Raw genomic sequence first — 24,123 nt, forward strand, 5'->3', positions numbered from 1 at the left:
TTTGGTATTTCTCTTCCCATATGTAATTCAGAATATAAATAATAATAAGCTATACAATAAATATAAAGAAAGTTAACAGAATCACTATATAACTGGATTATTTTGGAGTTCTTTCATTTTTTAAAGTATAAATTCTATCACAAAATTGTTTGCTCACATTTTAGAGTCCTTGGCATTATTGGTAGATTCAGCAAGTGTCCAGAGGCTTAGATAGCCATCCAGTATCAGCAGTTGACCATATGCTATCAGTGTGACCATTGGGAGGTCACCTTTCTCACTCATAATTCCTTGGCACTGGATTGGATGGGGAGCAGTCAAGAAAAGCAACTGACAGCCCTCAGTCCCCCATTCTGTCCTGATTGATTGACTCAGGTAGCAGTGCTATCTCCTTAAAGAGTAGTGGTTTGGAGATGGCCATCTTGGATTTTAGCTCTGTCTGGAGCACATTTTTCCTGCCTTCCTGCCTTCCTCCTCTCCTCTCCTCTCCTCTCCTCTCCTCTCCTCTCCTCTCCTCTGTTCTCTCCTTATTTGAGAGGCAGAGTTACAGAGATACACAGAGAGAGGTCTTCCATCTGCTAGTTCACTTCCCAAATGGCTAAAATGGCTGGAGCTGGGATGATCAGGAGTTAGGAGCTTCTTCCAGGTTTCCCACGTGGGTGCAGGGACCCAAGCACTTGTGCCAAATTCTGATGCCTTCCCAGACCATTAGCAGAGAGCTGGATCGAAAGTGGGGCAGTCGGGATAAGAACTGGTGTCCATATGGGATACTGGCACTGCAGGCAGAGGCTTAACCTACTATGCCACAGTGCTGGCCCCCCACTCTTGGTGCTTGCAGATTACCTGACACAGAATGAGGGCTCAATAAATGTTTAATGAGTCATGATTTCTAATCCTGATTCTAGTTCTTAGAGCCATAATTCCGAGAAGGTAGATAATAAAGTGGAAAGTTCTTGATCACTCAGTAATGAATTAGTAAAGTAGAGAGCCTGCCTCTCTAGGGTAGCTAGAATTTCCTAGGAGAGTGGTCTTGGGGGTAACCCCTTTTCAAATTTTGTTTGGAAGTTAGGAATTGAACTTGTACCTTAAAGTGTTTTACACCAATGACAGTAGATACTCAAAGAACTATTAGCTGACTTGTTTATTGCAGATTCATAGACAGTGATGTGGGGTAGGTATTTTCCAGCAAGGAACTGTAATGAGAGCTATGATATAAGTTTAGTCTCAGGTAGTAGGAAGTACACCCTGTTGACATTTGTTTTATTTTTGCCCAGGTATGGAACTGTGGCAATGATAACTCAATAGCTTTATGTTTGTATGCTGACAGCTGACTGTTCTGTCTTTTCTGCTCCAAACCTCAGGGATGGGAAAGGCACAGAGCAGGGTGGAGAGAGGGTGATTTGATAGAAGGATCTGCAATGCCTCTCTTGTTCTCTTGGAACTTAGCTGCTGTGCTGTCATGTTTGGTTTTGTGGGCTGGGGTCTATGGGGTATTATGTTCACCCTTGGGAGCAAGGAGAAAGAATTCTGACACCTCAAGGAGATTGGTAGGGCCAGCTCTTCAACTCCACCCATTCAGAACAGTCTTCCAAGTCTTCAGCAGGAGCCACTGTCTAGCTTTCCTGGTTTGATTTCCCTGGAATCCTGGATAAATGTTGTGTCAGGGATGCTGTGGAGCTTCAGGCTTTCAGGGCACATCTTGTGGTTATGTGTTTAGCTGGTCACTCTTCAGAGAAAAAGAGAAGGAAGATTTGGTCATGGTGTCTAAAACTTAGTTTTGCAGTTGGGAGAACTGGACTGCACTCTTTTCCTCATGGCTCAGGGCCCTGTATCATGGATTCCTTAGGAAAAGCCAACAGCATCTGGCTTGGCAACTTGTCCTGTTTGGCAAGGTTTTTGGTTTGTCTCTGACCTGTGAATGAGCGACTGACAACTTAAACCACGTGATACTGAAAGGAGAAGAATCAATGAATGTAGACTCAAAAACCAGTGTCTTGGCCAGTGCCGCGGCTCAGTAGGCTAATCTTCTGCCTGCAGCACCGGCACCCCGGGTTCTAGTCCCAGTTGGGGCGCCAGATTCTTTCCCGGTTGCTCCTCTTCCAGTCCAGCTCTCTGCTGTGGCCCAGGAAGGCAGTGGAGGATGGCCCAAGTGCTTGGGCCCTGCACCCGCATGGGAGACCAGGAGGAAGCACCTGGCTCCTGGCTTTGGATCAGCGCTGTGCGCCAGCCGTAGTGGCCACTTGGGGGGTGAACCAACGGAAGGAAGACCTTTTTCTCTGTTTCTCACTGTCTAATTCTGCCTGTCAAAACAAAAAACAAAAAACAAACAGTGTCTTGATATAAGGATGGCTGGGCTTCAAGGAAAGAGGTCTAAAAAAAATAAAACTTAAAAATAAAATAAGAGATGAGACAAGTGTAGCTGTAATGCTATTGTTAGACCCTTGGAGTGAGGATGCTAACACGTCGAGAGGCACACCCCAAAGACTCAGAGTCCAGACCAGCTGATGCAAAAGCAAGAGGATTTATTTGGCGTCTGCGAAGACGGGCCTCCTGAACTCGGGAGTCCAGAGAGTGCACCCAGCACAGAGCCACACGGTTTATATACCCGCAGCGACTACTCAAAAGCACTATAGAGTCCATGCACACAGCAGTCCGATCCGTGAGCTGATCATGTGAAGGGCATGCGTCTTCTATCCAATCAGCTACGGGATCCCATGGGAGGCATGCACCTCATCGCCATTTTGTTGTTTACTTCTTTAGTAGTTCCTTTCCCTGCCAGTGCCATCTTGTTCACCCTGAGGGGGACGACATCTTGCTCCCTTTGTTCCCCTAGTGGGAGAGCGGCGTCCCACTTCCCACACCATTATTTGAGTATTAGGAGGCATACAAACTGGGTTAGGTCTTAGCACAGCCAGGCACAAGTGTCGCAGCTAGCTAAGCATAGGGTCCCTTATTTTTATAGCTGCACCTAATTTTAGCTTTGGGGGAAAAAGTTTAGGGCTGTAATTTTTAAACTTTAATTTTATTTGGGGCAAAGGTAATTTCTTGTTTTTAATGGTATTGGCTTAGGTCACTCCATCTTGGTTTGATTTTTAAAGTTCTTCACTATGAGTGAAGGTATTAGTAATTACTCAAATCCCAAGGAGAACAGAGAATCTTTCAGTGGGAAACTCATAAGAATTAGTGAGCTGCTCTTCACAAAAAGTTGAATAGTTCTAGAAGAAAATATATTTTCCAGCATATCATTTACCCTACATTCTGACACTCCCATAGTGGTCGATTTTTTTTTCTGGAGTAAAATTACTCTGTGTTGGGAAGGTTTCTTGTCAGAGTGAGTAGAGCATCCTATAAGTGACTGGATTGTAGATTTAAAAATGAATGGAATCTTGGTTCTTCTCAGTACCATGACCTTGGTCGTTTGGTTCTCATGAAAGATTTTAAGCTTCCAGTGAATATTTCTCAGTTTTATCCACCTCTGAGAGTTCTTGCTCAGCCACGTGTTAGCAATTTTGGTTGTAGTTGGTTCTCAAATAGAACAGGAAGTAGAGCCTCATCTACCAACTATTGATAAATTAACCAATGACATCTCTCTTGCTCCCTTGCATTCCCTTTTCTCCCTCAAACATTTAGGGTCAGAACTGTTGAAAATGGCCCTATCTTGTTTCAGAAGTCTCTGGAAAGATCCACATTCTTCGTTGTTTCTATTTGCCAGAAAGTACAGGAGCAAACTCCCTCCTTCACCTAATTTGGAAAATGTTACAACATAAGTGTCTGATTGTTCTGAACACGTTCAATCCAAGCATGGAATAATTATTAGCTTGTGGAAGCTCTGCCCTTTTTTGCTTTGTTTTTTTTTTTTTTTTCATTCCAGTTGAAGATGTTGGGATCCCCACCTACCTAAATGAAGTCAGGATAGACATAGAAATGCTAAGATGTTTCTATTTTCTTCTTTCCTGGGAGGATTCTCCTAAAAGATGTCAATGCTCTATTGCTGGCTACCTCCCCGTGATATTTAATTATCCTTGACATTTCATCCATCAAGATGTAAAAAAGAGAAAATGCTGTCTGTCTCCTCCTCCTCTTCTTCTGAAACAATATAATAACTAAGACAGTAACTAAAGTTCCCAGAATAATGAGGAATCACGTAAAATTAGCATCATATTACTTTTAGCACATTAACAGGAAACAAGTTCTGAGGCGATTTGTCTCTATTCAAATAACCATGAGTCATCGTCCTGTATTAATGGATAATAGTTTCATTTAAATAAGCCAATTGTGTCTGGAGGGCCTTTATCACCTCAGTCTCCCATTCACAGACAAGCCATGCAAGCTTCCTTCTGTGCATAGGAGCTGGAAATTTCGTTGTGTTTGGGAGACCTGACCTCCATGTGTGTGAACTTGGAGACCAAATTCAACATTGTTCAAATGGTGGGGACGGTGAGGATGAGGTGAGGTGAGGAAACTGAGAGCTGCCTTGTAGGATTTTAGGCTTTTGGACTTTTAATTCCAGGGCTTAGGAGGTAGTTTGGGTTTGAATAATAATTTGTTGATAGTGGTATGGGGGAAGAGAGAGAACTGATCTGAAACTGTAATTTTTCAATAAGAACAATGCAAAGTGAGAGGAAAGGGGACATTTTTTAAAGGCTAACTATAGAGATTGGATTCATACTGTTAGGATTAATGATTGGAGACAAAAGAAAACTGGAGCAGTGCTCTTCAGCCAGCACGTTCAGATGATGAATCGCATTAAAGCACTGAAAGAAACAACAGCTGCAGTTAATGGAAAGCCAAATCTATCTAAATTTCTCCAGCCGATCAGTCAAAATCATCAGTGTGGCTCTCACTCCACAATCACTTTTTTTTTGGAGTGGGGGAAGGAAAGGACAAAAAGAGAAGACAGGTCTTGATTTTCAAAGGTATACCTTCTGAAACAGTAGTAACTCTAGAGCTAATCTCTGAGTACATAGTCACAGAGAATACGTCTTCTTGATATCAATGTCATCAATACTCCAGATTTGTTGTTTCATTTTTTAACTTACTTAGAATTGTGTGGCTACTTCTGTATGAAATAGCATATAAGACATGGGCTGGAGACAGGAAATTCAGGAGGAGGATTAGGATAATGACACAAATCTGAAACTCTTTCTAAAACATTGTGATAGCCACTGCACTGTTTTGTTATCACAACATCTGTGACATAGAAAACTAGTAGTATTGTCTGTGGCTGTTTTACACAGAAGGAGACTGAGGTTGGGGGTGGGGCGCAAGTGACTTGCCTAAGGTCAGCTAATGGGCTTCTTGAAGAGCTAGCACAGGAGAAGTTGTCTACATTCCTTGCCAAACATTCTAGGAGAAAGCAGAACAAATTTCCCATGCCTCACATCCCTACAGGGTGAAAGGAGGAACTCTCGTTGCAGAAACCACTGGAGAAGCTTCCATCAAAGGCTGCTTGGGGCCAGCCCCCCCTCAGCACAGAGCTCTGCACAGAGCCTGCGTGTGGAGTGGAATTCCATTAGAACTTACTTACCATATGTTTGCTTGCTGGCGTTCAGTGGAAGCTGAGGGAGGGCATGATGGATTTCTGTTACTAAACCGTGTGGAAGCCTTCCAGAGATTTAATAGTCTACCTCGAGGTGATGAATAGAGGGGCTCTCCTATTCCTTGCATAATCAGGGAGCTTTGGTGCTCTCAATACACCACACTCTCCTCCAACACCCTCATGGAAAAGTCTGTACATCTGGAACTCCTGGAGTCACTTCAAAAACAGAGATGTGGGAGGGGACAGAACTTGAACTGGCACCCATATAGGATGCCGGGTCATAAGCAGCGACTTAAACCACTGCACCACAATGCCAGTCCCAGTGCTTTCTTTTTAAGACTTTACGTTTAGAGGGTGGTTCCAAGATGTCTGAGTAGGGAGGAAGCTTACTGCTCTAGCCTAGTAGAAGATAATTTAAAAAAAAAAATGGAGGGGGCTGGTGCTATGGTGTAGCGGGTAAAGCTGCTACTTGTAGTGCTGGCATCCCATATAGGCGCTGGTTTGAGCCGGGGCTGCTCCACTTACAAACCAGCTCTCTGCTATGGCCTGAGAAAGCAGTAGAGGATGGCCCATGTCCTTGGGCCCCTGCACCCACGTGGGAGATCCAGAAGAGGCGCCTGGCTCCTGGCTTCAGATTGGCCCAGCTCCAGCCGTTGCGGCCATCTAGGGAGTGAACCAGCAGATGGAAGACGTCTCTCTGCCTCTCCTTCTCTCTCTCTGTAACTCTGACTTTCAAATTAAAAAAAAAATGGAGAGAGTGTAGTTTCTGGGAAGAGTTATGGAGAAAACAACAGAGGAAACTACCAAAATTAGAGGGACACAGTGGACCTATGTGGAGGGCTTGGGCACCCAGCTGAGAGCCTACACACCAGTGTTGGAAAGTGAGGTGAGGCCAGACTGAAGCAGCTCTGGCCACTGGCCAAAAAGGTGCACGAAGAGCCTAGAGGGAGCTTGGCTTGGAGCCCCAAGGAGGATAGTGTACCAGCCAAACTAGAGGTGGAAAAAAAAAAAGAAAGGATGGGTTGGACACTTTATGACGGCATCCTGTAACAACCTGATAGAACAGGTGCCATTGAGGACATACGTAATGGCTATGCCAGCTCGTGTCTGCCCCTGGCAATCAGCTGAGTGGAGACTCCTGACTCTGGTGGGGAGAACTAATGGGGCTAGGAGCTTGTGACTGTGAGGCTTCTGTACTGGGACTGTGAAAAGCACTGAGGGTGCGTGGGAGGACTCACGGTGTGGCTGGGACTTTGAGCAGTCTCAGTGGGAGACTCCACATGCCCGGGGTTCCTGGTTACCTGGTAAGGGACATTGCTGGGGTCACTGAACTTGCACTGAGGACTCACAGATCCTTTGTGTGGCCCTTGGGGCAGAGAGGACGAATTTTTTTCAAAAAGATTTTCATTTATTTATTTGAGAGGTAGAGTTATAGACAGTGAGAGGGAGAGGAGACAAAAAGGTCTTCCTCCTGCTGGTTAACTCCCAAATGGCCGCAACAGCCAGTGCTACGTCGATCTGAAGCCAGGAGCCAGGAGCTTCTTCCCGGTCTCCCACGCGGGTGCAGGGCCCCAAGCACTTGGGCCATCTTCTACTGCTTTCCCAGGACTCAAACCAATACCCAGAGAGGATTAATCTGTGCCACAGCACTGACCTCAAGAGTGGATGAATATCATACCCACTGAGGCTAGCGCTCAGACACTGGTCTGCTTTGAGGAGAGCTCAGCTGAGCAGAATGAATTTCCCTTCTGCTTAAAAAAAAAAAAAAAAGAAAGAGAGAGAAGCTTTACCACCCCAAATCTGAGTGTGTCACCTTTCACCTTAGGCATGCCTTTAACCCTTGAGAACTGAACAGAACTCTCTGACCACACCCACTACAAGCCTCTAGATATTCACTGAAAGCAGACATTCTGCTTACCCATAGAGTCATAGTACAAAGATAAAAGCCACCATAGCAAAAAAAAAAAAAAAAAAAAAAAAGCCAGGATGGGGGAGGAGGAGGGTTCCATTCTGTTGTCTGTGAGAGGAGATTGCCCTGGTGACTGGAGGTTTTGAGTAGGAGGACATGGCTAGAGGAGAGGTGAGGAGACAGAAGGCGCTGGTGACTTGGGTCTCCCTCCTTTCAGCTGCAGGATCTGATCATGTCACCAAGGCTGTGAAGGGTGCCATGGCTGATGGCTGGTGCTCACAGGAACGCCGGGTGTGCAAGGTGCCCACGGCCAAAGGTGAGTGACTGTTTGTAGCACAGAACCATGAGGCTGCCAAATGGCTATGAAATTTTATTCCTTCCAATTAATTTTCTCACTGATGTGCTTTTAATTTGTGTGGTGTGGAAGAAGGCTGGAAGGTATTATTGCCAGGGATGACAGAAATAGAACAACAGTAGGATTTCTCTGGTAGATTTACCAGGGGCCTGAAGCACGTGAGCAGTAGAAACTGACGGAAAGTGAACTTCCTGATTCCCCCTACCAGATGTTTTTGGGATTCCTTCTGTAATCTGTGTGTCTGGGTATGGGTGTGATGCCTTCCAAGATGAAAATCAAAGCCCTTTGTTTCTGGCCTCTTCTATTTTGTATCTGCAAAGTGGAAATAACTATTTGCTTTAGGTTGTTGGGAACCTCTAATAAGATAAAAGACATCAAAGAACAGTGTCACTTACCGAGAAGCTAAAGAAGAAGATTCTTAAAATTTCTATAGTAGACTTCCATAGGGAAAGGTGAGGTTTCAGCCAAGAAGTATCTTTTCTGTATTTTGAAGCTTCTTTAATTGCTTACAGAGTGAATGATTCAACTTGCAAGTATAACAAGGGTTGAAGGATTCTGAAGGTAACCTCTTCCTGCTCTATTGGACACTTAGGTTGTGGCTTTTGGTTTGATTTACCTAAATATTTCCTTGCAGTTTTTAAAACCAGCATTTCCGGTATGGTTTAAATGTAATTACAAGTACATTTGCCCTTTTAAGTATATAGCTCAGTAAGTTTTGACAAATATGAGTACAGTTACTACACTATTTTTTAAAAAGATTTTATTTATTTGAAAGGTGGAGTTACAGACACAGAGAGGGAGAGACAGAGAGAAAGATCCTCCATCTGCTGGTTCATTCCCCAAATGGCTACAGTGGCTGGAGCTGGGCTGATTTGAAGCCAAGAGCCAGGAGCTTCCTCCAGGTCTTCCATGTGGACGCAGGGACCCAAGCACTTGAGCTATTCTCTGTTGCTTTCCCAGGCCATAGCAGAGAGCTGGATCAGAAGAGGAGCAGCTAGGACACGAACCAGCGCCCATATGGGATGCCGGCACTGCAGGCGGAGGCTTATCCTTCTATGCCACATCGCTGGCCCCCAGTTGCTATATGTTATGCTCAAGATGCATTTGTGTCACCTCAAGATTGATCGCATGCCCCTTTGCCTTTTAATCAGCTACCCCTACTTCTGGCCTCTGGCAATCCCTGATGTGCTTTCTATCATTTTTATTTTGCTTTTTCCCCATGTTTCACAGAAGAGGCATCATACAGTTATACAGTTACATACCTATTGGTTTCTGGCTTCTTTCACTTTGCAAATAGCTCTTAAGCATCATCCATGCTGTTGAATGTAGCATTAGTTTTTTCCCTTTTTATTGTTAAGTAGTGTTCTAGTGTGGGGATGTCACAATGTGCCATGTATTCAGCAATAGGTAGTCATTTAGGTTACTCCTAGTTGTTGACTATGATAGATAAAGTGGCTATGAGCATTTGCAGACACAATTTTCTGTGGAAAGACATACACGTATCTCTTGGGTAAATCTCTGTGAGTAAAATATGTCATGGAAACTGTATGCCTAACTATTTTCCCGAATGGCTGTGTCATTTCACATTCTCACAAGTAATGTGTGAGTTCCGATTGCTCCACATTCACACCAACCTTAGAACTTTTACATTTTGATTATTCTAGACAGAGTGCACTGGTATCTCATCCTGGCTTAAATTTGCATTTCTCTAGTGACAGGTGACTGAACTTTCTTCCTTTCCCATCCTTCTGTCCTTCTGTCCTTCTGACCTTGCTTTCTTATTTATTTGGAAGTCAGAGTTACACAGAGAAAGCAGGAAAGGCACAGAGAGAGGTCTTCCATTTGCTGGTTCACTCCCAGGTGGCTGCAATGGCCAGAGCTGTGCTGATCTGAAGTCAGGAGCCAGGAGCTTCTTCCAGGTCTCCCACACAGGAGCAGGGACCCAAGGACTTGGGCCATCTTCCACTGCTTTTCCAGGCCAAAGCAGAGAGCTGAATTGGAAGTTGAGCAGCTGGGACTCGAACTGGCACCCGTATGTGATGCTGACACTGCAGGTGGTGGCTTTACCTGCTGTGCCACAAGTGCCAGCCCCTTGTATTCAGTTTTGAAAAATAGGTACAGGGCCTGTGTGGGGTTGGCACTGTGGCATAGCAGCCGCCCATAGTGCTGGCATCCCATATGGGTGCTGATTCGAGTTTGGACTGTTCCACTTCCGATCAAGCTCTCTCCTATGGCCTGAGAAAGCAGTAGAAGATGGCCCAAGTCCATGGGCCCCTGCACTCACATGGGTGACCTGGACGAAGCTCCTGGCTCCTGGCTTCGGATTGGTGCAGCTCTGGCCATTGCGGCCAATTGGGGAGTGAACCAGTGGATGGAGAACCTCTCTCTGCCTCCCCTTCTCTCTGTGTAACTCTGACTTTCAAACAAATAAATAAATCTTTAAAAAAAAAGATAGGTACAAAAGTGTATGTTGACAGCTTTTTCTTTTAGTGTTTTAAAGATGTCTCCATTTTCTTCTGGAATGTGTATTTTATCTTTTCAGTTTTTTTTTTTTTTTTTTTTTTTTTTGACAAGCAGAGTTAGACAGTGAGAGAGAGAGACAGAGAGACAGAGAGAAAGGTCTTCCTTTTTCCATTGGTTCACCCCCTAAGTGGTCGCTACAGCTGGCACGTTGTGGCCGGCGCGCCGGGCTGATCCGAAGCCAGGAGCCAGGTGCTTCCTCCTGGTCTCCCGTGTGGGTGCAGGGCCCAATGATCTGGGCCATCCTCCATTGCCTTCCCGGGCCACAGCTGAAAGCTGGACTGGAAGAGGAGCAACCAGTACAGAATCCAGCGCCCCAGCGGGGACTAGAACCCGGTGTGCCGGTGCCGCAGGCGGAGGAGTAGCCTAGTGAGCCACGGTGCCAGCCCCTTTTCAGTTTTTAATTTTAATTTCAGTTTTTAACAGATTCAATGTGGTTTATTGATACAATTCTAAGAACACAATGGTATTCCCTTCCTCCCTTTCCTTCTCTCCCTCCCAACCTATTTCCTTCTCCCTTCTTTTTTCTTCAGCTTTTGAGATAACATTTTAAAATTACATTATAATAAAAAGGCTTAATATTTCACCAGATAATACGTTTAATAAGTAAAAAGCAAAGAACCTGGCTTAATGGGAATATAGACAATGGCTATAAACAGTAATTGAATGGAAAAATCACCATTTCACCCATATACAGTTAATTTTAAAATAATCATAGATCACTAAAATTATAGTAGTATAACATTCTTAATCATTGGTTTGACAATGTTTTACAAAACTGTATTTGCAGCAATACTGATACACAGACATTTCTTTCTTTTCCTTTTTTGTTTTTTAAATTTTACCTCCCACATATAAGGGAGAACATGCAATATTTGTCTTTTTGGGTCCGACTTATTTCACCCAGCATGATGTCATCCAGTTGCATCCATTTTGCTGCAAGTGGTAGAATTTCATTCTTTTTTTTAATGGCTGAACAATATTCCATTGGGTATATATACCACATTTTCTTTATCCTTTCATCTGATGATGGACACCTTGGGTGTTTCCAAATTTTGCTATTGTGACCAGTGCTGTTATAAATGTGGTTGTGCAGGTATCTCTTTGATAAATTCGTTCAAGTCTTTTAGGTATATACCCAGTAGTGGGATTGCTGGATCATATGGCAAGTCTATTTCTAGTTTTTAAAAATTTTTTTTAATTAAAAAAATTTTTTTTGACAGGCAGAGTGGACAGTGAGAGAAAGAGAGACAGAGAGAAAGGTCTTCCTTTTCTGTTGGTTCACCCCACAATGGCTGCTTCGGCTGGTGCACTACGGCCGGCGCACCACGCTGATCCGAAACCAGGAGCCAGGAGCTTCTCCTGGTCTCCCATGCAGGTGCAGGGCCCAAGGACCTGGGCCATCCTCCACTGCACTCCCGGGCCACAGCAGAGACCTGGACTGGAAGAGGAGCACCTGGGACAGAATCCGGCGCCCCAACCGCGACTAGAACCCGGGGTGCTGGTACCGCAGGTGGAGGATTAGCCTATTGAGCTGCGGCACCGGCCTAGGTTTTTTTTTTTTTTTTTTTTAGAAATCTCCACATTATTTTCCACGGTGGCTGTACTCATTTATGTTCCCACCAGTAGTGAATAAGTGTTCCGCTGTCTCTACATCCTTGTCAGCATTTGTTACTCTCTGTGTTTTGGTTGTTGGCTATTCTGACAAGGGTAAGGTGATATCTCATTGTGTTTTTGATTTGCACTTTCCTGATGGCTGGTAATGCTGAACATTTTTTCGTATATTTGTTAGACATTTGATTTTTCTCCTTTCGACAACAGTCTATTAAACTCCTTTGCCCATTTCTCAACTTGATTGGTTGCTTTTTTTGTTGAATTTTTAAGTTGCTGATATATTTGGGGTACAGTTCCTTTGTTAGATAGGTGATTTGCAAATATTTTCCCCATTCTGTTGAATGTCTCTTCTATCTGTTGATCATTTTCTTTGCTGTGCAAACACTTCTCTGTTTGATGTAGTCCCATTTGTTTAGTTTTGCTTTCATTGCCTGTGCTTTGGTGGTCTTGTCCAAGAAGTCGTCCCCTACACCAATGTCTTGGAGTGTCTCCCCTGTGTTTTCTTTCAGCAACTTGATAGTCTCAGGTCTTAAATTTAGATCTTTGGTCCATCTTGAGTTGATTGTTGTATCTGGTGAGAGGTATGGATCTAATTTCATTCTTCTACGTACATGCATCCAGTTTGGCCAGCACCATTTTGTTCAAGAGACTATCATTACTTCACTGTATGAACTGAGCACTTTTGTCAAAAGTCGATAGGCCATATGTATGTGGATTAACTTCTGGGATCTCTATTTTGTTCCATTAATCTAATTATTGTTTTTTGATGCCAGTACCAAGCTGTCTAAATTACTATAGCTTTGTAGTATGTTTCAAATTAGGTATTGGTAAGTTTCTAGTTTGGTATTACTTGCTTAGGATTTCTTTAGCTAATCAGGGTCTTTTGTGAGTCCATATGAATTTTAGGATTGTTTTTTCTAACTCTGTAAAGAATGTCATCGGTATTTAGATAGGGATTGCACTGAATCTGTAAATTACTTTAGGTAGTTTAGACATTTTAATGATATTGATTCTTCTGATCCATGATCAAGTAATAATCTCCATTTTGTGTCCTTGATGATTTCTTTCATCAATGTTTGATAATTTTCATTATAGAGATCTTTGACTTCTTTGGTTAAATGTATTCCTAAATAATTGATTTATTTTGTGGCTGTTGTGAATGGGATTTCTTTCTTGATGTCTCTTTCTGTGAGTTCATCCTTAGCATATAAAAAAGCTACTGTTTTTTGTATGTTTACTTTGTAACCTGTAACTTTACTGAATTATCAATTGTAACAGCTTCTTGGTAGTGTTCAGATTTTTCTATGTACAATATTATGTCATCTGCAAACATGGATAACTTGACATCTTCTTTTCCAGTTTTGATGCCCTTTATTTCTTTCTCCTTCCAGTACTATATTGAATAAGAGTTTTACCAAATTTTTATTCCTGAATTTTGGCATTTTCACTATGATTTGTTCTGGTGTGGATTTCTGTGTCTATTTTACTTGGTATTTATTGAGCTTCTTGAATTTGTGTTTCTTTTTTTTTAATTTGAAATTGTTTTTGTCCATTATTTCTGCATATAGTATTTTCTATCTCAATCTGTACCTCATTTTTCCTTCTGAGGCTCCAGTGAAATTAAGAGAGTCTTTGTGGAAAATGTGCATTATGAAAAAGCAGTGTGTGGATTTCAAAGATTGTTTTTGCACTAAAAAACCTTATAATTTCATTTTCCCATGTACTTTGAGAAGTCCCCTTCTGTTTATAGACAGATTGGTATTATCCCCAAGCTTACTATTTAAAGTTCTGTTTTGCTCTGCTCATTTTTTTTCTCCTCTGTACTTACGAAGTTTTTATTGTTATGTCTTCATGATCATTAATTTTTTGTACTGTTTAATCTGTTAATTGCATCTAGTGCATTTTCCCATAAATATTCCTAAAAGTTTACTTGATTCTTTTTTGTATCATTTTTTTAAAAAACATTTATTTATTTGTTTGCAAGTCAGAGTTACACAGAGAGAGGAGAGGCAGAGAGGGAGGGAGGGAGGAAGGGAGGGAGGGAAAGGTGTTCCATCTGATGGTTCACTTCCCATTTGGCTGCAACAGCTGGAGCTGCACCAATCCAAAGCCAGGAGCCAGGAGCTTCTTCAGGGTCTCCCACATGGGGACAGGAGCACATGGACTTGGGCCATCTTCTACTGCTTTCCCAGGCCATAGCGGAGAGCTGGGTTGGAAGTGGAGCAGCCAGGACTAGAACTGGCGCCCATATGGGATGCCGGCACTTCAGGCCAGGGCATTAACCTGCCGTGCCACAGCACCAGCCCCTCTTTTTATATCTTTTTTTTTTTAAAGATTTTATTCATTTATTTGAGAGGTAGAGTTACAGACAGTGATAGAGACAGAGAGAAAGGTCTTCCTTCCATTACTCCCCAAATGGCCACAATGGCCGGAATTGCGCCAATCCAAAGCCAGGAGCCAGGTGTCTTCCTAGTCTCCCATGTAGGTGCAGGGGCCAAGGACTTGGGCCATCCTCCACTGCTTTCCTAGGCCACAGCAGAGAGCTGGATAGGAAGAGGAACAGCTGGGACTAGAACTGGCACCCATATGGGATGCCAGTGCCGTAGGCGGAGGATTAACCTACTGTGCCATGGCACCAGCCCCTCTTTTTTGTATCTTACACTTTCCTTCTTACCAAGTTTATGGTTTATTTCTGGGTCAATTTCTATTGATTTAAATTTCCTCTAGCTGTGGGGATAGTTTTCCTATTTTTAAAAAGCATGTTTCTATTTTTTATTGTATTCTGATGAGTATAATTTTTGGTTCACTTGTCTGGATTTTGTTGTACATCTTTACAACATATTGGGTTTGCTCTGCACATAGTTAAGTTACTTGCACGTCAGTTTCATCATTTCCAGCCTTGCTTTTAAGTTTTGTTAGGGTAGGTCCAGAGCAGGCTTGACTTTATTACTCATTTAGCTTCATTATTGAGCAGTACCCTTCTGAGGATTCTATCTAGTTCCTTGTGTATTATGGGATCTTTCTACTGTGGTCGTTGAGAATTTGAGTGTAAACTGTTTCTAACTCTGTGTGAATGGTAGAAATTATTTGCCCTATTGCTTTCCAACATTTTACCACATACATGTACAGGTTATGCATCAAAGACTTGTGTGTCTCACTCTGAAGTTGCTGGGGCTCGCTATGCAGTCCTATTCTTTTCTACAAATTGTAGACAGATTGGCCTCCCTATCTTCCTCTTCACCTCAGTGAGAAAAAGACAACTGAGTTACCTCTCCTGTTTGGGTTCTGCCTCCTTGGACTATAGCCTGGACGTGCCTCTGGAAGGAAAGGGGTTATTTGAGAGCTCATCTCATTTGCTTTTTTTCTTTCAGGGAATATGGTCCTATACTATCTGCTCTCCAATGCCTGAAAACCATTGTTTCATAGACTCTTGTTTGATTTTTAGTTGTTTCTACAGATAGGTCATTTCTCTTTCTCACAGCAGTTAATCCTTCATTGACAGAAATAGAAGTCCTAGGCTTTTGACAGTGGAAACAAGTGATACACACATGCATCCCTTATAGCAAGGCAATCAGCTAAGTGGAATCCTCTCTAGATTTTCCTACATTTTCTCCATCCCATCTCACTTCTACCCCACATCAATAACTTCTGTAGAGTTAACTACTATTATTCAGTTTGGGGGTTTTTTAAAGAACTTCTTTCTGAACTCCTTCTATACATTTATAAATTTATAAATGTATATATAGGAATACGTAGTTTTAATTTAGGGGGATTCAGACATTTCTGCATAAATGGAATTTGTACAGCATACTATCTTCACTTACTGAACGTCTTAGATATGTAGCTATATGAGTTTAAATTGTTATTCTTATTGTATATATGAATCTATAATTATAATCTATGGATAAATGTATATGATGTACTATATAGTATATAACATATCCATATGCATGTGTTATAATTTATTTAATAATTTCCTCCCTTTAAACTTTTTACTTTCTGAGAGATAAGTAATTATGGACTACTCAGGACTTTTTTATTTTTTTTTATTTTTCTTTTTTATTTTTTGACAGGCAGAGTGGACATTGAGAGAGAGAGAGACAGAGAGAAAGGTCTTCCTTTGCCGTTGGTTCACCCTCCAATGGCCGCCACAGCTGGCACATTGCGCAGATCCGAAGCCAGGAGCCAGGTGCTTCTCCTGGTCTCCCATGGGGTGCAGGGCCCAAGCACTTGGGCCATCCTCCACTGCACTCCTGGGCCATAGCAGAGAGCTGGCCTGGAAGAGGGGCAACCAGGACAGAATCCGGCGCCCCGACCGGGACTAGAACCCGGTGTGCTGGCGCCGCAAGGCAGAGGATTAGCCTATTGAGCCACGGCACCGGCAGACTTTTTTCTTTTTTAAAGATACTTGTGATCAATGCTATATGTTCAGCTCCACCTGGATTATGAAATAGAATCTTGCAGGTTTTTAAGAAATTTCTGTTGTGCTCCTTTTTGAAATAATGCCCTCTTTATTCCTCAAATATAACTATTATTCTGTGTGATAATCATTTCCCTTGTTTATACTGTTACCACTAAAATATGAGCTATTAAATTGCATTGTTTTTTGTTTTCTTTCTGGGCTTAATACAAATGAAATGGTACTATATATGTTCTTTTGTTGTTTGCTTCTTTCTTTTAATTATTGTGGTAAAACTCATTGACACGTGTTATTAATGTATACTCAGTTTATTGTGGTATATTATTCCATTCTATTAATATGCTACAACTCATTTTTTCCCATTCTACTGCTAATGTGCATTTGGGTTGTGTCCAGCTTTAGGTAATCCTTCTAGAAGGAATTGGGAAAAATCTTGTGGGGCAAGAGCTTCTCTGGTGTCTAACCAGAATCACTTCATAAACATGAACGCACATTTTCAGCTTTTCTATGTATTGCCAGTTTTTTTCCAAAATAGTTACACATACAGGTGTTTAGTATTAAACAACTGGAATTGATTTTTCTGAAATGTAAGTAAAGGTAAATTTTAATTTGAGAAATGAATACCCAATTTTCTCAGCACAATGCTTTATATTTTTAATTTCTTCTTTTCCTACTGATCTCAGTGGGAAATTAATAATAACAACTGTACACACCAGTTCTCCATATAATTATTCAGATTCTAGGCTCTGGGCTCTGGGTCAGTATGGATTTATTTTATATATATATATACATATATATATATATTTTGACAGGCAGAGTGGACAGTGAGAGAGAGAGAGAGAGACAGAGAGAAAGGTCTTCCTTTTTCCATTGGTTCACCCTCCAATGGCCGCCGCGGCCGGCGCTCTGCGGCCAGCGCATCACACTGATCCGAAGCCAGGAGCCAGGAGCTTCTCCTGGTCTCCCATGGGGTGCAGGGCCCAAGCACTTGGGCCATCCTCCACTGCACTCCCGGGCCACAGCAGAGAGCTGGCCTGGAAGAGGGGCAACCAGGACAGAATCTGGCATCCCGACCGGGACTAGAACCCGGTGTGCTGGGGCCGCAAGGCGGACGATTAGCCTTGTGAGCCACGGCGCTAGCCTATAATATGTTTTAATAATTATCAAGACAAGGCCTCCAACCTTACCCAATTTTCTTCTCTTCGTATTTGTCTACATCAAGAACAGCCCGTACTGGTAGCTGCCTTTGTGGTGTAGTAGGTTAAGCTGCTGCCTGCAACACCAGCATCCCTTGTTGGTGCACTTGTTCAAGTCTCAGTTGCTCTGCTTCTGATCCAGCTCCTTGCTAATGTGCCTAGAAAGAAGCAGAGGATGGCTCAAATACTTGGGTCCCTGCCACCCATATGGGAGACCCACATTGAATTACTGGTTCCTGGCTTTACCCTGACCCAACACCAGATCTCTCTCTCTCTCTCTATCACTCTGCCTTTCAAATAAATGCAATAAATCTCTTTTTAAAAAGAATAGCCAGTATTAATACTTGTGTGTGAATTTTAGAATCAATTTTTAAGTTTCAAAACACACTTAAACACACACACATAAACATTCCCTTTCTCTCATTCTTTCTCCATCCTTCCCTCACTTTCTTACATACATCCACAAACTATTAAGATTTTGATAGTTATTCTATTGATTCTATATGTCAATTTAGGCAAAATGGACATCTTTATTGTACTGAGTCTTCTGATGCTTAGGTAAAGTCCTTCTGTTTACTTACATCAAAATATTTTTAAAGTATTATTATTTTCTTTAGAAATATTCTTTTGTTAGATTTACTCCTAGATAATCCATGTTTTGAAAATTATATTTTAGGCCGGCGCCGCGGCTCAATAGGCTAATCCTCCGCCTAGCGGCGCCGGCACACCGGGTTTTAGTCCCGGTCGGGACGCCGGATTCTGTCCCGGTTGCCCCTCTTCCAGGCCAGCTCTCTGCTGTGGCCAGGGAGTGCAGTGGAGGATGGCCCAAGTGCTTGGGCCCTGCACCCCGTGGGAGACCAGGAAAAGCACCTGGCTCCTGGCTTCAGATCAGCGTGATGCGCTGGCCACAGTGCGCCTGCCATGGTGGCCATTGGAGGGTGAACCAACGGTAAAGGAAGACCTTTCTCTCTGTCTCTCTCTCTCACTGTCCACTCTGCCTGTCAAAGATAAAAAAAAAAGAAAATTATATTTTACTTTGCTATGTCATTTAAAAAGAAAATATTTCCCACAGCTAATTTTCTAAAAGTTTATTTATTTATTTTTTGAAAGGCAGGGTGAAAGAGACAGAGACACATACAGAGGGAGAGAGACAGAATCTTTCACACACTTGTTCATTCTTTTTTAATTTTTTAAGAATGAATTATTTATTTATTTTGAAAGTGAGTGTTACAGGGAGAGGGAGGGACAGAGACGTTCCATTTGCTGATTCACTCCCCAGATGACCACTATAGCCAATGCTGGGACAGGCTAAAGCCAGGAGCCAGGAGTTCCATCTAGGTCTCCCACACTGGTGGTGGGGACCCAAAGTAATCTTAGGCCATCTTCTACTGCTTTCCCCAGGCCATTAGCAGGGAGCTTGGTTGGAAGTGGAGCAATTGGGACTCGAACTGGCATTCATATAGCATAGCAGCATTGCAGGCGGTAGCTTTACTAGGTATACCATAATGCTGGCCCCTCACTCACTGGATCATTCTTCAAATGACCACTATAGGCAGGGGGTGGACAAAGTCAAAGGCATGAGCCTAGACCTCCATTCAGGTCTCTCATGTAGGTAGAAAGGATCTAATAAGAACTTGACCATCGTCTGCTGCCTCCCAGGGTGTACACTAGCAGAAAACATGATCAGAAGCAGAGACAGAACTCAATCCCAGAGTACAGCTGCAAAGACCTTGGGTTAGGTAGCAGGATATTGAGTGACATATGATTAATCAGATGGTATCTGTTGTTTGAATTAAAAAATTCCTATGTGCCCATCCACAGGCATTTTCTGTATTGCTTACATTTATTTTGATTACTGGATGATTTGGTTCCCAAATTTGAGTCAGTTTATTTTTCAGAGTAAAATCATGCAGATTATTAAGAGTAGTTAAGTTTTGGGAAGAGAATGTGCCCCATTTGGGTGACTTGAAGTGGGAACAACCCTGTTTTCATGTAGACAAGCAGAACTTTGATATTTAAGCAATACAGCAAGAGAGGTGGCCATTTTCTAAGTGTGAAATGGTAACCTGACAGGGCCTGGGGGACAACTATCAAACTTAACATGTGGTTCTCTTTCAACACTGTCCTAAGGAACTGGAACTAATTTTCGGCTGTAGATGAAAGCCTAGCTGTGTATGTAAGAGCAAGACTTTATAAGTTTGTTGACTGCCTCCTTCATTTTTGCTTCGAGCTGGGTATTGTTTACAGAAGCCGTGAGATCATGAAAGTTGTCAATCCTTTTTTATAAATGAGTTGATTAATTGCACACGTTCTCCTATACTCAGAATGGAAAGTAACTCATTTGTAGTAATATAAAGAAATTTACCAAAAGCATGCACACACATGCATGTGTGTGTGTGTGTGTGTGCGTGTGTGTGCATGTGTACGTGTTGGGGAACATGGTATAGGAGAATAGATGCTGGAGAGAAGAAAGACAGGGATGCACTACTTATTTTTATATTTAAAGTGGTTTCCTTATAGCAACATATAGTGTGTCTTGTTGTTTTGCATCCATTCGGACAACCTCTGTCTTTTAATTGATATATTTATATCATTCACAGTTAAAGTGATTATGGATATAATTGGATTAATATCTACCATACTTACATATGTTTTTTGTTCCATATTTTCTCTTTCTCTATGTTTTTATTTCTCAGTTTTAACTATTTTATGTGATATCCTTTTATCTTCTCTTTTTTGAATTTTAAGAATGTTTCTTCTTAAATATTTATTTATTTATTTGACACACACACACACACACACGCAGAATATATATGTCTTCTATATCCCCAAATGACAGCAACAGCTAGGACTAGGCCAGGCTGAAGCCAGGAGCTTAGAACTCTTATCTGGGTCTCCCATGTGGGTGGCAGAGCCCCAAGTACTTGGACCATTTTGCACTGCTTTCTTTTTTTTTTTTTCTGAAGGTTTTTTATCTAATTAATACAAATTTCATATGTACAGCTTTTAGGAATATAGTGTTTCTTCCCCCCACTCCCACCCTCCCACCTCCACTCCCATCCCACCTCCTACTCCCTCTCCCATTCCATTTGCCATTAAGATTCATTTTTAATTGACTTTATATACAGAAGACCAACTGTATACTAAGGAGAGATTTCCACTCTTTTACCCTGCTTTCTGATTACATTAGCAAAAGCAAAGCAGCCAGGACCTGAACTGATACTCTGCTAAGGGATGCCAGTGTTGCAAGTGTGATTTACCCTGCTGGGCCATAATGTTGGCCCCAAGAATACCTATTTTTTAAAACACTTTTTATGGTTGCCCTAGAGTTTTCAATGTAGCTTTTTGCTAAGTCCACTCTCAAATAATATTATACCATTTTAAGTGTAGCATAGGTATCTCATAACAGAGTATTTCCAATTCCGGGGACATGAACTCCATTCATTCAGCAAATAAATGTGGGATGCATTCTATGTGACAGGTACTGCTCTAGTTGTTGAGGATAAATGGGTAAGTGACATTGTGACACTCTGCCCCCACGGATTAATTTTTCTACGAGAGACCAACACGAATGGAAGGATCGCACAATGCAGGTGACAAGCGCCAGTCAGTTCCAGTAGGTGCTCTGCAGCCTGTGCTGTGAGTGTGAGGGCAACCTTAGGAAATCTCAGATCTCCACTATGAAACTTCTCCTTTCATGGGCTTCACTGCTCTGCATCCATGATTTTCCTGGAGATGAAAGGAAAATAGCTATGTGGCTTCTTGGCTTCTTGGCCAAGGACTCCGACAATCTTCACTTCTGGGCATGGGAAGATATAATCTGTTTTTTCTTTCGGCAGTTTTCTTCGCAATGCTCCCCCCTCTCTTCCCCACCCCAAATACACACACAGGTAGAAACAAATGACGCTGGAATGCCTCTTGCTTTTTCTCTTTACTCTCCTCCACTTTCCCTCAAGTCTGTCTTAACAAGTTGTGGCAGGAGGGTGGCAGAGTTTCTAGTAGGAAATGGGCACATGGGTTTGGGTGGTTCCTTCTTCTTTCCCTTATAATTTACTTCAATCCTATTTCAAATAAAATAATTTCCAGAATTTTTATAGAACATTTCCAAATTGGTAGCATGACATAATAATCAGTTAAATACAACTGCAGTAGCAAAATTATGTGTTTGTTTTGTGTTAGAGCTGTAAAGATATCCTGAGGTATGAAAATTCAAAGTTACTTATGGGAACAAAAAACTCCATCTTTATTTTTCTTTTTTTTTTTTCTTTTTTTTTTTTTTTTTTGACAGGCAGAGTGGACAGTGAGAGAGAGACAGAGAGAGAAAGGTCTTCCTTTGCCGTTGGTTCACCCTCCAATGGCCGCCGCTGCAGCCGGCGCACCGCGCTGATCCTGGCAGGAGCCAGGAGCCAGGTGCTTTTCCTGGTCTCCCATGGGGTGCAGGGCCCAAGCACCTGGGCCATCCTCCACTGCACTCCCTGGCCATAGCAGAGAGCTGGCCTGGAAGAGGGGCGACCGGGACAGAATCCGGCGCCCCCACCGGGTCTAGAACCCGGTGTGCCGGCGCCGCAAGGTGGAGGATTAGCCTATTGAGCCACGGCGCCGGCTCATCTTTATTTTTCTATAACTCAATTTACTGTGACATTGAGCTTCTACATCTAATGCAGAAAACGTCATTTTTTTCTCTTTAGGAAGACTCTTTCCTTTATTATGAAATTCAGAATTATCTCATTTATCTAATTTCCCCCCAGAGTTGAGAGTAGGTTGAGTAGGAGCAGTTGACACTCTGGTGTTGATAGAGAAGTGGATTTCTGATTTTTTTTAAAATCTTATCTGCCTTGTTGCTATTCTGGCATCTTTGAGATGTCACTTATTTCTCTGATCCTTGGATATGTCTTCTATCCACTTGGGCATCAATCCCACCCAAGATGGTTCCTTCTTGGATTCTGGTCTTTATTCTCTCTCCTCACTACACTCATGGAAGAGGTCCACTTTGGCTCCCATCATCTTGTGTGCTGTGCATCTGAGAGAGAGACAGAGAGAGGGAGAGAGAGAAAGGGAGAGAGAGAGAGAGGGAGAGAGAGAAAGAGGCAGAACACCATAGTTGAAGAGTATGGGGGAATCAGCACACACCTAATACTGCACAGTAGTATAACCAGGTTACTTTTCCTTCTTCTTCAGTTCTAATGGAAAGTATTTGATAGGATATGACTTTATGTTTTAGGCTTATTTGTGTTAAAATAATTTTTCATTTGTTTGAACTTGGTGAGTTATTTATCTCTTTGAGCATTAGTTTCTCCATTTATAAAATGGGTATAGTAATAACTGTGTCAGTGAATGATTGATTATTTGATTATAAGTTTAAATGAGATGTAATAAAATGGCTGGTATAATTCTTGGTCCATAGTAGACGTAGGTTCTGTTTCTACTGTGTGCTGTGTGACAATGACATGTATGGTTTTAAGCAAGTCAGCAGAGGGAGAAACCTGACTCTGCACATGGAAATCTGCCCCCTCCCTTCTTTGCTTACACAGAACTTTGGGAGACACTGGGCATTAACACTTTGAACCACCATTCAGCTACCACTTGCTCCTAACTTTGCACAGTTCTGCTCTGAGTCACCTGTGTGCAACTTATGTCATGTTTCCTAAGAAAAGCAACCCAGTGACTGACCTGGGTGTGGGAGCTTACTTGGTAATAAGAGCCTTAGTTCTGTGGAATAGAACCAGGCAGAGCTGGTGTGGAACTTTCCCCTGGTGTTTGGTGGCTCTGTGACTGCCCCAACACTGCTTCCCCATTTGTAAAATAGAGATAGTGAGTACCATGTACAATGTGTGCCAGCACCATCAATATTTGTGATAAAGATCATGGAAAATATTTTTTCTGTGATTCTGTTGAATATGGAAGTATTTTCCTCATCAAGGAATTTCAACCTAGCATTTAAGAGCCTTAGTCTGTGACTTCTTCAGCCAAAATTGATGTGGGCATGGGTGTTTTGACACAGCGGGTTAAACTGCTGCTTGGGACACATTTAATATCAGAGTACCAGTTCAAGTCCCAGCTGCTCCTCTTCTGCCCTGGCTTCCTGCTAATATGCCTGGGAAGCAGCAGAAGACATTGTGGCCATTTTGGGAGTGAACTAGTGGACGCAAGATCTTGATCTCTGCCTTTCAAATTAAAAAATTGCTTAAAAATTGATGAGAAAGAGCATTTTTTCTGAGAGATCAAAATTTTCCAAAGGTTCCCAGAAAAAACTGAAAGCCTCTGAACTTGAGGTCATATTATGGTAAAGAAAGCGAACACTGTATGTTAAAAAAAAATCATACCTGGCTGGCGCCGCGGCTCACTAGGCTAATCCTCCGCCTAGCGGCGCCGGCACACCGGGTTCTAGTCCCGGTCGGGGCACCGGATTCTGTCCTGGTTGCCCCTCTTCCAGGCCAACTCTCTACTGTGGCCAGGGAGTGCAGTGGAGGATGGCCCAAGTGCTTGGGCCCTGCACCCCATGGGAGACCAGGAAAAGCACCTGGCTCCTGGCTCCTGCCATCGGATCAGCGCGGTGCGCTGGCCGCTGCGGAT

This window comes from Oryctolagus cuniculus, chromosome 2 (assembly GCF_051225735.1).
Source record: "Oryctolagus cuniculus isolate XC-2025 breed Fujian yellow rabbit chromosome 2, ASM5122573v1, whole genome shotgun sequence".
In the NCBI taxonomy this organism is placed as follows: domain Eukaryota; kingdom Metazoa; phylum Chordata; class Mammalia; order Lagomorpha; family Leporidae; genus Oryctolagus; species Oryctolagus cuniculus.